Source organism: Strix aluco, chromosome 5 (genome assembly GCF_031877795.1).
Source record: "Strix aluco isolate bStrAlu1 chromosome 5, bStrAlu1.hap1, whole genome shotgun sequence".
NCBI classification, from domain to species: Eukaryota; Metazoa; Chordata; class Aves; order Strigiformes; family Strigidae; genus Strix; species Strix aluco.
The window spans coordinates 45,523,682-45,538,387 of NC_133935.1; the positions used below are offsets into that span (position 1 = coordinate 45,523,682).

General features: G+C 43.6%; 1 protein-coding gene across 1 annotated transcript in view; it reads right to left on the reverse strand.

Annotated features, from left to right (window-relative positions):
- NAV3 (neuron navigator 3) overlaps window positions 1-12,330 on the reverse strand; it is a 562,960-nt gene extending 550,630 nt beyond the window's left edge. The window contains exon 1 of the mRNA XM_074827171.1: window positions 12,178-12,330. The gene's annotated coding sequence lies outside the window, so the exon portion shown is untranslated. The remainder of the gene's footprint in view (window positions 1-12,177) is intronic.
- Between the last annotated feature and the right edge of the window lie 2,376 nt (window positions 12,331-14,706).

Here is a 14,706-nt window from a genome sequence, read left to right on the forward strand (position 1 = left end):
GAAGCAGCAGTGAGTAACCTGCATGCTTAACACCAAGCTTTGTTTGGCATTACTTCAAGTGTAACTCTCACACTGGGGCTATACAGAAACAGACAGGTAGTTCAGATCCTGCAAAAGAAAGGAACTGAGCTAAGAGATGACGTTGAGGCCATTGTTGCATTGGTCTAGGACCACTCGTGTCTGTAACGAACAGTGTGTTGGACCTCTGGAGGCCACCTCCATCTTTCACCTGACAAAAACCTTACTTGCCCCATTCACTCTGCAAAGAAGGAGACACCAGTTCTGTGGCTCTCACTGTGTGGAGATCATAATATGCATGCTGGAACATCAGAAAAGTTGTCTGCCTCTGGCATAATGTACCGCTTGCAGCCCAAATACCCAAGAATCTTTGCCACTTAATGTCTGGAATAAATCAGGGTTTGACTTGTACACACTGATCATCATAAAATGAAAATGGTTGGAACTCAGTGCCTCAAAACCTCCGCATGAAAAACTTACGTGATATTACTAGAGAGAGCTGCAGTTTGAAAATGGCAGGAACATGTGATAGGACTGGAAGTAATCTACAGGTAAATCTCAGCTATATTCAGGTCACGGACTCAACTCCCTTGTTACTTCTGAGTCTGAAATTTATTTAATAGAAAGAAATAAAATGTGAGAAGGAAGGGAATGAATTATCCTATTTTAACATCATTGAATTACGTGCCATGAGGTTACTTCACTGAAGTTTTCATCAGCATGAGCAGAGGCTGGGTAAGTTAGGGAGGAGCAGATCTGCCAAAAACAGCCTGTAGCTGTATCATAAGTGATGTTTTAAAAAGTGCTTATAAGATTGTACACTTGGGAATTTCATGGGCCCACACCTGGTCTTTAATCATGTCATTGATGCTAGCAAATACTTGCAATGAGCCTTAAAAACTAGGGAAACTGATTTTACTTTTCAGAAGTCTCACATTAAAGGTCTTGTATGATCCTGCTAACATGGAAAAAGAAAATATTTCAGAACATAGTATATGGGGCCAAATATTTCTTTTTCTCATCCAAAGTCTATTGGCTTTAACATTATGAGATACAACATAGTTCAAAGAATGCAGGAAAATGTGGGACTAATTATGTTGCTACTGCCACAAATACATGAATGAAGTGAATTCCTTCACAGATCAAACAATGCTAGAATGACTTCAGTCATTCAAGAATAAACTGACCAAGGACTGTGTAAGAGGTGCTGTACTAGTGCTGTCACTGCACCTGGTTTCCAATCACCAGACCACTTAGGTATCCAGTTTCAGGAGGAGAAGAATCAAGTTAAACAATAACAGTGATGAAATACACAGTCGGAATAAAGTCATCCTGATTCTAAAAATCAGCGGGTACTGAGACTGTAGTCAGCTTTTTCCATCCTCCACCCTATCATGGGGATGACGTTTTGAAACAGCAGGTGCCTGTATCATAGAACAGGAAAAATATTTCAAGAAACATAGGTTTACATCTGCCTTGTAGAGTTGGCTCATAGTCTAGACAAGGGGAGTCTGGAGTTTTTGTTTCTTTTAGCCTACTCTGTCTATGACCATAAACAAATTATTTTGAAGGAATGCCTGGAGAAATTAATTCTCTCTAGAGTCTACCAGTGGTCTACAGGTGACTAATATCAAAACTGGAAACTACTATGACACGTAATTCGTGCAACTGAATCCAAGGATTCAATCAGTAATTTTTGTTATTTCCAGAGGATTCTTCAGATTCCTTTGTCTTAAAAAAAAAAAAAAAAAATACTTCACGTGATGAAAAACTCAATAGAATCAACCAAACTAGAAGTATACCCAGCAGAATGACTAGGATTTAATCTTTGTAGTTGTGGAAGTGGCCAGTCAAACCTGAATCAGCGTAGTGTTTTCTTCTTCAATCTGTCAACAGATAATAGTGACAATAGCTTCAAGAGACTAATTTGGCTTTTTCCCTTATTTCAGTGGGTTAGTGACTCTGAAAGAGGTTGATAAAACACAAATTCAAAGCTGTTAACTACTTTGCTGCTCAACTTTTAAACCATCAGTTAGCCAGTGTTGTATTCAGTATGGCTGCCTACCTTTCTAAGACAGGTTACAAACAATAAAGAAAAATTGAAAAAGCAAACCGAAGAAATGCCCAAAATGTTCACTGATAGCATTTTCCAGGATTTCTCAGGTAGTCAGCTAGAAGTCTCCAAATGAGTTACTTGACACCCACAAGATAACAAGGAACTTTGTTTTCTACCCATAATAATGTGAACTATTTGCATTATACTATGCAAGAAAAAGACATGCAATGGTATGCATTCACAAAGATCTCTTACAAAAGAGGTATTTATAAATTCCCGCCCAAATGAAAATATAAATCAAATGTATTCAATCTTAATCTTCTATCAAAGTACACAAAATTAATAGCAAGGGAACGGGTTAGTAAATAGCCAGGATTCTTAACTGACTCCTCTATGGATGAGATCACAGAAAATTATCTTACAGCTAACGTACTGTAAATGAGAGAAATTTATGTTTGGTTTCTAACGTAGTATACCTTTTAAAAACAAATTGCAGAGCTTTAGTCAAAACTGACTCAGTGTTAAAGTCAGTGTTTAAAAACTGACTCTTGCTGAAAATGAACAGCTACAGAGACGTAACAAAATGACCACAAGGACACAAGCATAATTTCAACTGCATTGCAGAAAATATGGATCTAAATGTCATCAGTACACAGCCATCTAGACTAATAGTGCATCTATGTTAAGCTCAAACTATCACTTGCATCTTTTTTAGTGCCACTATCACATTCAAGACTTCCATAACACTTTGCCATTCACCCAGCAAAATAGAGTCTAAGAGTGAGTGATGCAGACTGTCATTGTGCCCTAATCTGTTCATTAATAAAATGTGATAGAAAAGCACATGAATCAAAGAGCATGTATGTTTCTCATACTACACCTATAGTGGGTCAAGTTACAGAAGTCCTTTCATTCAACACCTTTTACCTACTTATTAAAAACTAACTAAAATGTCTTTTCAGTTCAGTATGTGCCAAAAAGGAGCACTTAGTGATTTGTAGAATTTGGTTCTCTCTAGTCTCTGTACTACAGTAAGAGAGAGGTTAGGCTGGAGGTAGGTCATGTAACCTAAAGAAAGATGGTCAAGAGCACTCTGATCTTTCTTATTGGCAGGAGTGCTATGAGAAAGGTGAGATTACTCGGGTGGAAGCAATGTCCATAAAATTATATATGTCAGTGGAATGTGTTATCAGCCCTTAATTCTTTACAATGAAACTAAGAGCTTGGCCCTGAATGAAAAAATGAAAATTTCATCCAGAAAAAAATAATTTTCCTGCTATATCTCCCCTTCTTCTAAACAAAACAAAACAAAACAAAACCCTAAGTAAAATATTTTGATCTTCCAATGTTCCAGTCACTCTATTAGGCTGATTTTCTCAGCAGTGTTGAAACATAAATAAGTTTTCAAAAATTTGAAGGGACATTTCAATGTTCAGAATCAGAGGAGCTTTATTTAAACAACCTTCAACTGTATTCTTATCTGATGATAAAGTCTTAGTTTCTGCTGGCTTTGCTGCTTGTCCTTTCTCTTTTTTGAAGAACTTTTCTTATTTTAGGAAAGATAGCATTTGCTGGACAAAAGCAAAAAAGGGGGGAAAAATACTTTGTTATTGTGTTCTGTGAAACCCATTTGCAGAACTTTGTCAGATAAGAAGAAAAAGAAGAAGCAACCACACCAAATACAGCCAGTAAATGGGAATTTTGTACATTTCAGAGAATCACCAAAGGATGTTCCATTGAGTCACTGGAGTTGCAACCTGGAATGTTGTGCCATGACTCCCTGCTGCCGTCTCATCAACATGCAGGCATGGAAGATGTACTTATGTTCAAAGAGCATCAAACAGGCAACAATGGTGGTGAAAGAGGATGGGACTGGAGTTAAAACTAGAAGTTATTAAATATTTTAGAAACATAGAAGAGTTTGGCTTGGAAAGGTCCTTTAAAGGTCATCTAGTCCAGCCCCCCTGCAATGAACAGAGACATCTTCAACTAGATCAGGTTGCTCAGAGCCCCGTTCAACCTGACCTTGAATGTTTCCAAGGATGAGGCATCTACCACTTCTCTGGGCAGCCTATTCCAGTGTTTCACCAGCCTCATTGTAAAAAATGTCTTCCTTGTGTCCACTCTAAATCTACCCTCTTTCAGTTTAAAATCATTACCCCTTGTCCTATCACAACAGGCCCTACTAAAAATGTCCTCATCTTTCTTATCAGCCCCCTTTAAGTATTGAAAGGCTGCAATAAGTTCTCCTTGGAGCCTTCTCTTCTCCAGGCTGAACAACCCCAACTCTCTCATTCTTTCCTCACAGGAGAGGTGCTCCATCCCTCTGATCATTTTTGTGCCCCTCCTCTGGACCCGTGCCAACAGGTCCATGTCTCTTCTGTACTGAGGACTCCAGAGGTGAATGCAGTACTCCAGGTGGGGTCTCACAAGAGCAGAGTAGAGGGGCAGAAGCACCTCTCTCGACCTGTTGGCTACGCTTCTTTTGATGCAGCCCAGGATACGGTTGGCTTTCTGGGCTGCAAGTGCACACTGGCAGCTCATGTCCAGCTTTTCATCCACCAGTACCCCCAAGTCCTTCTTGGCAGGGCTGCTCTCAATCCCTTCATCCCCAGCCTGTATTGATACTAGGGGTTGCCCCGATCCAGGTGCAGGACCTTGCACTTGGCCTTGTTGAACATCGTGAAGTTCACATGGGCCCACTTCTCAAGCCTGTCCAGGTCTCTCTGGATGATATCCTGTCCCTCAGGCATGTCAGCAGCACCACTCAGCTTGGCGTCATCTGCAAACTTGCTGAGGGTGCACTCGATCCTATTGTCTATGTCATTGATGAAGATCAGTGGTCCTAATACAGATCCCCAAGGGACATCACATTTCACTGATCTCCATCTAGACATTGAGCTGTTGACCACTGCCTTCTGGATACGATCATCCAACCAATTCCTCATCCGCCAAACAGTCCATCCATCAAATCCATATCTCTCCAATTTAGAGAGAAATATGTTGTGGGGGACAATGTCAAAGGCCTTACAGAAGTCCAGATAGATGACATTCACAGCTCTTCCCTTGTCTACTGATGTAGTCACTCCATCATAGAAGCCCACTAGGTTGGTCAGGCAAGACTTGCCCTTGATGAAGCCATGCTGGTTGTCTCAAATTGCCTCCCTGTCTTCCATGTGCCTTAGCATAACTTCTAGGAGGATTAGTGTTGGGCAGAGGGAGGGAGGAAGGAAAAAAAGCTAAACAGCCATTGCTTTTATTTAGAAGTCATTCATAATCTGGGCACTGTATTCTGCAAACAATAAAAATCTCAGCAGGGTGGTTTTAAACTGGTATATGACCACTTGGGACTGTTTATTTCTACCCGGCTATCCAGCTTGAAACCTGCTTATCAACGCAGACCTGCTTTGCCTCATTGCTGAAATTATCTCTAATGCACTGCCAAAATAATGAGAATGTTGTGACAGTGTCTGAAGGTTTGCCTTCATTACCTCTGCATCACGGTGACCCAGAACCACTGGACTGCTTTGATACTCAAGAGAAAGGACATGTTACATAAACAGTGTTTTCTAGCACAGAAGAAAAACAAATTCCTCCCAGACCCTCAATAGTAATGGTCTAGTTCACTTATTACCTCAAAATTGGTCCCTCCTTTTCCCTTCATAAGCAGCCTGCATCCCAAAACAAGCACTTTGAAAATGCACTGTACGTCAGTGCTGATGTAGTGTACTCCACTTTCTTTCACTTTTACTCAGTCTTACTGAGGCAATTCCTACATGCAAAGTTACCCTCTTCTTATGTTCTTCAGACTTATATTTTCCAGCTTCCTCAGAGAAGGAAAGAAAATTTCTTTAAGATTTCTTTTTCTTAAAGAAATCATGCCCCACAATATATGAGCTCTACAGCAGTTTGTGGCATGCAGATAAAACTTCGAAATTAAGTAATAGTGATTTTACTGGAGTCTTACATTGCCTAATAGTTTGTAGTGTAACTGAGTGCCTTATGCATATTGAAATGCTTTTAAATAACTAAAGCAATTCTCCAGTGTATATTCCAAGATATATTGACTCTTGCTTTAACTATTTTGGTGGCTTGGATGACTAATCAGCTTTGTCTGTTGCAAGTTAAGACTTTCTGTAAGGATATTTGTATTTGCTACTTCCAGAAGAGCGATGCTTCATGAATTTGCAGTGTCCTTAAATAGATCATAGCAACCCTTATCTTAGGTTCTTCTGAAAATTCATCAGCTGTTCCTTCCACAACTTCTAACTGCTGCTTTGTCAAGGTTATTTTAAATATTGCCAATTTAATGTATTTCCCCCTGCTTTACTAATTTTTATGGCTTAATAATGGCGCAATAGGACACAGTCCAAAGACCAAAGACAGAAATTTTATAGTCCAGCTGGAGTTTTACCATAAAACCTGTTCATCTGCAGTAAACAGAATTTTTCATAATGAACTATTAGACAATTTTGTTTTCATCATGCTCTTCCAAACTGCCATGTTACCTAGGATCAATTTTTCCAACTAACTGGATGTTATATAAAACGGAGGCAGACATGCACCTCTAAAAACCAGGTGGAACTGAGCCTGCTGGCCAAAAAAAGGTAGATGTTACATATACACTTGAGAAAAAGTAACATTTCACTGTATGAGGTAATTGACATCATTGTGAAAAATAGCCAAATATGAGCAAAACAGACCCTTCAATACAGTAACTATTCCTGAAAAAGGTAAATGCACCATAATTTCAGATTTGTAGCTGTAAACTTGATTAATGCTTCATTTACAGATTGTACCATCTTCCTTGTGGAAGACATTTCTTCCCAAACCTAAAACAATGATTCTCCTAGTCTTCAGCAAACCATTTTGTTTCAAACAGCATCCATCATCTTGCCAACGAAAATGCCAATAACACAGAGAGAAGCAGTGCATTCATCTAATTTTTCCACATAGAAGAAGGCATATATATAATAAATCTAATATGAAAAATATCTCATGTTGGTTTTATGACATGTAAACACATTTGATACGTTTTCCCTCCAAATCAAATTATTTGGAATACTGCAAGATATCCCACTTAAGAGGAATCTAGGATTATATTTTATTTCTCTATGAGCAAGGTTCTGAATAACCAAAAAATCTCAAGTTTTCTATTTGTCACTGACAGAAGATTCATTAAAATCTGGTGTAACAACAACTTTCTATTTCTGTCAGCTCTCAGTCAAGCATTCTTTCTTATGATCTTTAATAGCTCTTAGGCTTTTTTTAACTTTACGCACGTTTGTCTGGTTCAGTATAAATCTCCACTTTCTCTACTAACACTATTACTTCACCAGCTTTCAGTTACTACGCAGTTATTTTCAATATTTCCATCTAAAAGGTATCATCAGTGGACTACTCTCCAAGCATGAACTGGGACCACCTCTGTTTCAAATTCCAGCTTAGCACCCACTGCTACAGTGTGATGTGTAGAAGTAAACCAGCCAGTGATGACTATATTGTGATAGAGTATAATTATTATTTTTTAAATGAAGTTCAGAGATGGAAAGTCATCAACATACCAATAGACATAATGGCATGACCTTATTTTTCTTACTCACATTCCTATTCTGTCTCTTGGAATTAGTCTCAAAGGACATTGCTGTCTCATTTGCCTATTGACTTAAGTGTCTGGATGTGGAATACATTTGCTCTATGGAGCCATGAGCCTGTCGGAGTTCTCTAGACTCCACCTAAACACAAATACTGTGAATCAGTCACTGCAATAAGTGACATTTACTGGCCTATTCTTGAAAGACTGAACATCTTCTCCTTCTACTGAAGTTAACAGAGTTAAAACTCATCAGGCCTTAGGATCAGCTGGCTCCATTTCACACAAATCCCTGGAAGAAGCCACTTTTACATACATTTTCCTGACTTGCTGGTACATAGCTACATAGAAGGGAGCGCTAGTGCTTGCACCATCCAACACTGAGCTCCCCGAAGGACACCTGATTTGTGTGCAAACAACCACGTGAAGCAGTGCTCTGAGCAGCCAGCGAGGACCAAGACGCTCCATCAGAATAAGGACCAGCTTTTTAAACGCTTCTGGCCTGCATAGGATTTCTGTGACGCGTCAAGAGAGTGCAACTCCAGAGGACTGAAAGGACAGGGCACCAGGACCAGTGAGCCTTGGGGGTTGCTCAGAGATGGGACTCAAAGCCAAATCCTGGTCTGCTAATGTCCAGTTGAGAAGAGAGGCCAGCTCACACTCCCATTACCCTGTCTGTTTTTGTTGGGTTAACAGAAGAAAGACATCACATTTGCCACTCAGTTAAATGGATACAATTCTAAATATAGATGGGAGAGCGGGAAAAAACAACTGAGTAAAGAGGTGCTATTTGTATGCAGTCATTTTCAAGAGTAGAAAAGAAATGTTAAAGAAGATTAAAAGCAAAACATACAATTACCATTACATATTACATCTTTCTACAATGCGTTTCTGCAGGGAAGTTTTACCATAGTATCTCTTATAATGATTGTCAGGCAAATGCTGAGCATCTGGGTAAGGCTCTGATTTTACACTGACAAAATCCCAAGTATTTTCATGGCAAGCATAGTGTTGGGTCCTTGCAATGTATATTATACTGACTAGCATAAGCTGGATGCAGAACATAATCAAAAACACAGTAGTATTTTTGTCCCCAAACTTGCTTGTTTCCCTGACATCATACATGAAAGTTCTTAAATCTTAAAGAGAGTGGACCCAGTTCTCAGAAGTCAGCATCTATCTGTGGTAACAACTTTCCATGCATGCACTTACCTTTGCAGTAATAACTGATCTACATATAAACAAACCAGTTCTGTACATGCAAATTCTAAAAGCTCTCAGGCAGACTGCTTCATCAACACGTGCAGGCGATACCACAGGCGGCTAGTACAAAAAAATGCACATGCATCAGTGCAAATTAGATTCCCTATTAAAAAAAAACCCTACACATCTCCCAGCCATACACCTCTGATCCATCTCAATGTGGAGCTTAACTGCAAAATTTAGCATGAATTAGATAACACTTCTCTAAGAAAATTAGAAATTCTGTATTATTTCATCCCTGTGCTACCAAGCAAACATAATGAATTTTTGGTCCTCTGTAGTATAAACCACATTAATGCTAGCCATTTAAAACAAACATTCCCAGACTCCAGAATACAGCTGTAAATATTCTTGCCCAGGGTGCTGATCTTGGTGGCAATTTCTGGCATTGATTCCTCTCTACTTTTCGTAAATCCACACCTGTCAAATCTGCGTGAAACAATGCTTTATGAAGGATTCTGTCAGTTCCTATGAATTAGCACAGATAGCTGCTTAAGTGACGTAAAACTGACATTATTTTTACAATTCTCTTAAGCTGAAATTTAAATTAATGTCAGTTATTGTATCATAGAATTTGTAATTGGATCAATATCATTCAGCCATTTTGAAAACTGTTATGACACACACATAAACTAATACATACATACATGAACATACTCTTGAATACAAGAGAATAAAGGTTATGCTGCAACTCTTTTTTAGATACATGTAACATCGAAGCATTCATCAGAGGAGCCCAAGAGGGCTATAGGCACCCTCATTATACTGTAAGTGTTTTGTATAGTGGGATGCATGCTCCCTGCAAGGTAACAGCTACACATCTCCTGCACTTTAATCCACACTGCAACTGATGGTGACCTCTCCTCACAATGCACTGCAATGTTCACTGGTGAAAATGCCCTATGACTGCTCTGAATTTGGCCCCCTAGAGTCATATTACCATAGGGGTTTTTGATTTTAACTGTGGGAGTCTAGGCTAGATAGAATGTGAACTCAGGAAAGTGAGTATATTGAAAGGTTCCTCAATTCTCAGATCTGATTTTTGTTCATATTTAAAGCCCACAGTAGGGGAAAGAGGAAAGATTTTTTTTCCTTGCAGCACTTCAGAGTCAATACATTTACAAAGATACGATCTGAATTCCATTCTGATTTGCAGAATGGTTAGCTAATTGGCAAGCACATACAATTTAAGAACTAGATTTCGTAGATTAAACTCATTACTTCAAGCTTTTTACGTTAGGCTCCGAGTCCCCGCATAACCTCTTCCCCTGCTGATTATCTGCCCTGCTCCCTTTTCATGTTGTATTCCCCTGCTTCGGCGCTGTATCCGACTCCTTCTCTGGGAAAGGTTGCCTCACCTGCCCCCGGTGCCTCCTCCGGTCCGGGCTTCCCCTCTCGCAGCTCCAGCTCCCCATACCGCCACCACCGAAGGCTCGACCCGAGGGTTACAGTGGTCCTCCCTGAGCCACCAGCACCTCTGCACCAATTACTTGTCTCACTGAACTGTTACATTTCCCAGAATGAAGCTATTTATTAGGTGGCGGTGGAGCTGGTTGTTGATCTGCGTTACCCTCCAGCTGACTGCCTTTTTAGCATGCACGATCTTCAGGCCACAGACTACGCCTTTCTTTTGTGTCTGGAAAGCCTGTAGCAGTTGCCGGGCACTAGGAACAAACCAACCTTTGTATTGGGAACTACAAAAACTCCTCACCTAAGAGGACTGCGATCCTCGTCCACCTTGACTAAAGAAAAAGGTTAAAAAAGGTCCAGGGATGTTTTAGGATGGGTAATATTCTCCAAAGCAAGGCTGGTTTCCTCTGTTAACTGTATGCTTAATTATTTACACTGAAAATAAAGCTCATCAAAAGCTTGAAGTTGCCTTTACTTTGAAAGGAATACGTCATCTTCAAATATGCAAAGCAGTTTTAACGTTGATAACCCAAGAGTTATTGACCTTGTATTTCAGCTGTTCTCAGTGTGCACTTTGGCTTTTTCTGTAATAAGATCATCTTACCACCAGATGATTATTGATCACTTGTGACAGAAACAAAAAGCCTTGACCAGACTCATCTATTCATTGCACTCAGTCAAACCGCTATAAAAAATGACACACACCCCCCACCCCAAACTGAGTCACATTCAAAAACACCATCTAGGGATGAAACCCAGAGGGCCAGGGAAGACAGCAAGCAACAGTAAGTTTTAGCAGAGACCTGCCTGGCGAACGACTACCACCTGGCAGTAGCAACGGCACTACCAACCGAGTATGACAGCAATTGGAAGAAGTCCTCATCACCCAGCCCAAGCCTGTCGGGGCCTTCCCCGCGCAGCCCACCTGGGTGGGGAGACAGTGTACTGCAGCGTGAGGAGGCTGTGGAGCAGGGATGGGGCTGGGGGGCAGCTCAGGACCCATGGGGCCATCAGTGCTGTTGCCAACCCAACGCCAAGGGAGCAGCAAGAAGATGCATCCCTCATCCTCAAGTTCTCTGATGGGCCCAGGCGGGTGGGCAAGGAGTGGGTCATGGAAGGAGAAGCTTCTAGACTAACCTGCTCACAGGTTTCCACGATATGCTTCCCCCCCCCCGCCCCGGGTGGGGGGGACAGACCACGGCACCCAACTGGGGGATGCTTTGGGCTACTCTGGCCCCTCTCCTTTCCGACGCGACGGCGAGGGCTGTCCCCTGCCCGCCTCAGCGCGGGGCTGCGGGGGGCTGCGGAGCGCTCCGGGCGGGGGCACGGCCGGGGGTAGGGGAAGCGCGGAGATGCGGCCGGTACCGGCCGCGCCGGGAACGGGTGGCCGGGTGGCTGCGTCCTCGCTCACCGCAGATTTTAAGGTAAAGTGTGTGCGATTTCTCACCCTCACAAAAGGGAGGAGGAAGGAAAGATGATCAAGGAAACAAACCAGGCAGGGGAGGGATGGGAGGGGGGGGGGGGAGAAGAAAAGGAGGGAGAAACAAAGGGAAGAATAAAACCCTCTCTGGGAACAAGCAAACAAAGAGGGTAGGAAGAGCTCGCGGCGGTCTCCCCGGGGGGTAACCCCCTCGCCGGGCTCCCCGGTACCGCAGCACCCCGCCCCGACGTACCGCCCCCCCGGCAGTCGGCGGGGCTGCGGCCGCGGCCCCGGCCCCGGGCTGCCGCTCCCGGCCGCGGGCGGCGGAGCCCCCCGGACAGGACCCCGCGCCTCGCCGCTGCCGCCCGGGGAAGTTCGGCGGCGTGGAAATACCCCCGCGGGGTCGGGGCACCTTACCTGCCGGCTGGCACTCCTCGGGGAGCGGGGGGAGAGGAGAAGAGGAAAAAAAAAAAAAAATGGGGGGGGGAAATAATTATAATAAAGCCACCCCAGTTTCCGAAATTGCACCGCTCGATCAGGTTACTATGGAAATCATCGCGAGGAGGCAAAAAAAAAAGCCAGAAGCCACCCTCATCCTCTCCGCCCCCGCGAGGGACCGCGGCGCCGGCAGCCGCTGCCTCCCCCGGGCGCAGGGCTGCGCTCCCCGCGCCGGCCGCGGGCTGCTCTCCGCCGCCGCGCACCGGCAGCCGGCCCCGGCCCCAGCCCCGCGCCGCGCCGCGCCGCCAGCGGTGCTGCCCCCCGCCGCACAGCTGGAATTTAAAGGGGCCGTGCTCGCCGGGCGCCGCTGCCCCCGCCGCCGAGGGCCGGCTGGGTGTGCCTTTTTAACCAAAAGTTTCCCGCGGGGGCCGGGGGGGATGCGCTGAAATACGGGCATCCGCAGGGGCACGGGGGGAGAGGGAGCGAAGTGTTGGCTGTGCGCAGCCTTAGGCGTTCTGCATTATTCTTGTACGCGGAACAGCAGGATCCAAAGGCCTCAACAGGGCTCGGTTGCAATGAGCGCTGTACGCAGACACGGATAAGAAGAGGCAGCCCGGGCCTCTGAGAGCTTGTAATGTAGCCAGTGAGGACAGACAAAAGGGAAGAAAGGGCATAAAATGCATGGCATGAGGGGGGGATGAAAACTTCCTAACCCCTCCCCCCTCCAGCCCGGCACCTATAATTTTGAACGGCAATTAAAAGACTCAAAAAAGACAAGGAACAGTTCTGAAACAGATCATCCTCCCTGTGTCCCTTATTCATAATCTGAAGTGTTTGTCAAGCCCACCCGTCCTGACAAGCGAGCTTGGCCTGCAGCACTCCCCGGCAGCCTGACAGCTGGCAGCTGGACCCATTTGAAGCCCGACTATGGACAGAGCTGTGCCAACAGCTGCTGCTCACAGGCACAAGTGGACTTTGGCGTGAGAGGGTGGACAGAGTGGCAGCCCTTGCCACCACTTCGCTCTGCCCTACCCAGTCTCCACCGTCACCCCTCACATGCTGCTCTGCTCTGTCCCTCCCCATGTGTGAGCCACTTCCCGCCACAAGCCCCCTCTCTGCTCCAGCAGCGTCAGGGCCATGGCTGATTCAGGATCTACCACCAAAGGGATAGTTTTTGCCCACACGGAATACACTCCACAAATTTCTGCTGATGGGGGATGTGGCTTCTAAGTTATTCCAGCTCTAGAAAGTGTCTGCCTGCAGAGCACAGGGGAACCCAATCTTTGCTCTGTTGTTGCAGACTAACACCCTATGTGCTCCATCTCCCAGAAAGGAGAAATGTGGAGAAAAAATTCCTCAGATGATTACCTTAAACACCTATGAAGAAAAGAAGCCCTATGCTATTGCAGAAGAAAGGAAGTCAAAAGTGGGAGGAGGGAGAGAAGAAAAAGACCAGTGAGTAACATCTAAGTCCAAAAGCTTCTGAATACCTCCCCTGGAGTTAAAATGTGTATTTCTTCTCTCTGTTCTTCCTGTAAGAGCTAGAGGAGGAAGAACACTTTGCAAGTGGTAGGTTTAAGGAAGATGGTTTGCAGTTAGTGGCCCCCATGACACCTGTGGGTCTTTGAAAAACCTTCCTCTTCCAGACTATCAGCCAGTTAGGCCTCACAGGTCTTTGTTTTGCACAAATATTCAGCACTGCTTGTTGACATAGCTGCAGCTGAAACTGTACTTTCCAGCAGATCCTAAATTGTCTGTGGGGTTTGAGGTGAGGGAATGAGCTAGTGGAGGCATGTTTGGATGCAGGAGGGAAAAAAAAAAAAAAAAACAAACAACAAAACAACAACAACAACAACAACAAAAAAAGAAACAACCTCTCCTACTGAGCTGTGTGGTATTTCCCCATTCCAAATAATTCCTGGCATTTCAGCTAGCCATTTCTGTTTAAGAAAGTGAGAGGTAAAAAAGGCAGCCTCAGGTGTCCCATTCTGTGCTTTGTAAACTATGGTCAGAATCCATTCTGTTTCATTCTGGTAGGAATGCAGCGAGCAGCCTAGCGAGAGCTTAGTGTTAAGAAATAAGAAAGGCTATTTAAAAGGGCTGACCAAAGGGCAGGAATTGACAGCCACGTTGTCTAGGAGTCAAGTTTTCCAAATACCACTATAACTTGAAATATTCCTACCAGAATGCTTCTTAGGCTCAACCACTTGGTCTTACGTGTCAAGCACTTTTAGGAGCCTGTGTCTGACAGTGCAACAGTAACCAGTCCTCTAGTCCTCTAGGAAGTGATATTCCAGAGCAAAGTATCTTGAAACAGTTTACTTATTAGCGAGGATTTCCTGCAATGACTTTCACAGTTTTGCAGAGAAAATATCTAATCAATTGTCTATTTTTTTCTTTTATTGCGAAACACATGACTAACAAAGCATGGTGAAGACCAAAAAGGTGATTCACAGACAGCTTTAGAATAAACTGTGTAGGTTTAATATATAAAACTTCAGGATTCCT